This window comes from Typopeltis vanoorti, unplaced genomic scaffold (genome assembly GCF_054136105.1).
Source record: "Typopeltis vanoorti isolate ZY-2024b unplaced genomic scaffold, IOZ_Tvanoo_1.0 HiC_scaffold_666, whole genome shotgun sequence".
Taxonomy (NCBI): domain Eukaryota; kingdom Metazoa; phylum Arthropoda; class Arachnida; order Uropygi; family Thelyphonidae; genus Typopeltis; species Typopeltis vanoorti.
Window position 1 is genome coordinate 401,102 of NW_028328163.1, and position 2,997 is coordinate 404,098.

Genomic DNA, 2,997 nt, shown 5'->3' on the forward strand with positions numbered 1-2,997 from the left:
TTCTTTATATAATAATTTTTTTCTATTGTTATCATAAAGAGTATTTACATATGTAAAATTAAGACATTACATTTTCTGCTCTGTACAAAATTCTGTACACAGTTTAGAGTACCTTATTTCCTTTTATTTATTTATTTTTTTTAATTTTTTTATGTGGCGTTTGCACTCCACGGCACTTGGCCGCACGAAGGAAGACTTCGTTTCGAGTCTAGTCGGTGACTAGAGGAAATTTTTCTAAGCCTTTTTTCGACCGGTTCCTGAGTTAGTCGATCTCTGGCACGGGCAAGCGGGTTTTTCCTCCCGGAAACTCGAGTTTTTCGTCCCGTAAACTGAAGAAAATCGACCGTAGAACCCACATTATTTCAGACATTAAATATATTGTGTTAGGGTTAGGGACCACGAGATGGCGGCACATTTGAGCCGTCTCTCTTCACTGAGTACCGCTTAATTAGTGATAGCCTTGTACCATCTATCTCTGATTGGTACCAGTGGAGATTGAACTGCCCACTCAGTCTCCAAAAGTTAGATAGGGCTAAATGGCCTCGCCTACTCCCCGTATACGGGAATAAAAAGGCGTTAGCTGATTTTTTTTTTTTGAATATGAATACCAGTATTGTAAAATCGTGTGTGGAAGGATTTTTATACAAAAATACCTTATATACAGATTTTACTGGTAAACAAAAGTCCATTCAAAATACTTGTAATTAAATAACTAAATTTGTTGTATTTAATAATATGGAAATAGAATGTTGTGAATTACGAAATAATATAACCGCCCAGTTTTTGTAAAAGAACAAAGAAGGTCAAAGGTGAATTAATTTGTGTCTAAAGAAACTTCTAGACAAATATATATCCAGACGGATTACTGTATTAACGTATGACCTAGGGCATCTGCAATCACGAAGATCAGCTATGCACGGGGGTTTCCCGCCTTAAGGCCACAACAGAAAAGGGTGGCGGGTGCAGAACCATGGAAGACCCAAGGGATTAAAACATAGCAGAACCTAAGGTCAACGGGGTCAGATATAAAAGGGGTTGCTACGGCTAGCTGCGGTTGTTCTTTGGTCAGCGAGAAGTTACGAGGTCACACGGAGTTCAGACAAGAGTGTTATGGGATCCAGTAGGCGACGAGGTCAGCGAGGGTCGAGCAGTTACCGGGATACGATGTATGTAGGGTGACCAGATTAAAAATTTGGTTTTGAGGTATTCATGGTGAGGCATTCATTGAGGTATTCAATTTGGGGTATTCATGATTAGGTTTTTGGGTATTCATTATTGGCCTTGAGGATAATCGCATTATCAAACATAAAGAACGAACAATTATAATAAGATTATTTTATTTCTATATTTGTAGATTTTCACAATATACAAATGCATGAAACACAGAGTTGGTCAAATTTTGGTACAATTAGTCAAATTCACAGCAAGTCTAAACAAAATTTAAATATTTTATTTTGGCAGTTATGAACACTAATGGAAACTTTTAGAAATATTGTCATGATATGTTTTGCATAATCATTTACAAAATAAATTCAGCAAACCTGATTTATTTTATCAAAAATTATTTACCTAATAATATTTTTTATTCGAGCGAATTTCTTTTAGCAATTTTTCATTTTTTAATACAACTGCATAAAATTCTTTGCACGACATATTGTAATTGATTTTCACCAGTAATTCTCCCTCAACAGTTTTTAGGTCTAATCTGTTCCTCTCCTTTTTTTAAGAATTGAACATTAAGCTAAATACTCGCTCACTCATTGCATTTCAGTGAGGCAAAGCAAAAACAAAATGAATAATTTTTTCAATATAGGTACATCGTATGCATTTAAAAATTTTATCCAAATATCTGTGATATTTTTGAGTTCTTTGGTGTCAATATTTTTATGGAACGATTTTAAGAAGACCTACTCTTCATATAACAAATCAATATTAATATCGGAAATTTTTAACAAATCTATAACTTTTAAGAAAAGATCAAAATGTGCCACTTCATGTAATTTGAATATATTAAGATATTCATTATTTTCAAAACTAAATATTTTTTCAATATACTGAATTAAAGTTTTCAGAAAATCGTCTGCCCTTTTCTTAAACAAATTTATCTCTACTGGTTTGTGACAAGATTTCAATTTTTGTATAGCAACGAATCCATAAAAATAATCATTTAATTTTGAAAGTAGAAAGCTTCTTAGATTGGCCATTAGTTTAAATAGTTCTATTATAATTGGACCATCCTGCTCTAGATTAAAAATTACGTTTTGGATAGCTGCATTTGAAAAGAAAGAACAGTAGACATCAGCTAATTCGTTCGAAAAAAAAATCTTGTAAAATAGGTGGACATCTTTCCAAAGATAGAAAATAATTATTCACTCGCTAAAAATTTTTATTTAGCATATCTACTGTTGGAAGGAGTGACAACCATCTTGTAGGAACTTGACGCATTAGATCTGAATATTCCAGGTCGTAAAATTCATAATGTTCTTTTAAATTTTCTAACCTTTTGCTATGTGAACTAAATTCATTATATTTTTTAAATATAATGAATTTAGTTCACATTCTACATCAACTTCTAAACAGCTTGTAGCTTTTCTTGTTGCATTGTGTAAGATATGGCAACGACACCCCTATCTATTAAATCCTTATTAAATTTTTTAATTCTGTAAATACACTCTGAATAATACCAAAATTTATATTAGCATTATCACCGCTAAAACTAACAATGTTCTCAGGATTTAAATTCAGCTCCTTCAACTTTTAAAGTAAGCAAAGTGAAATATCCTCTGACTGACTGTTAAAGAAACTCAAACGTTTTGTTTGAACTCCTCCACTAGATTTATAGGGTGTCCCAAAATTCACGCAAGAAGTAATTTTGATAGAAAACACACGTTTTTAATTAAAAATTGTAATTTCTTATTGATTCATAAAGTATACAGTATACGGTTATGCATGGAATAGCATATCGGGTAAATGGCCTCCACAGCTTTGCTCACATAC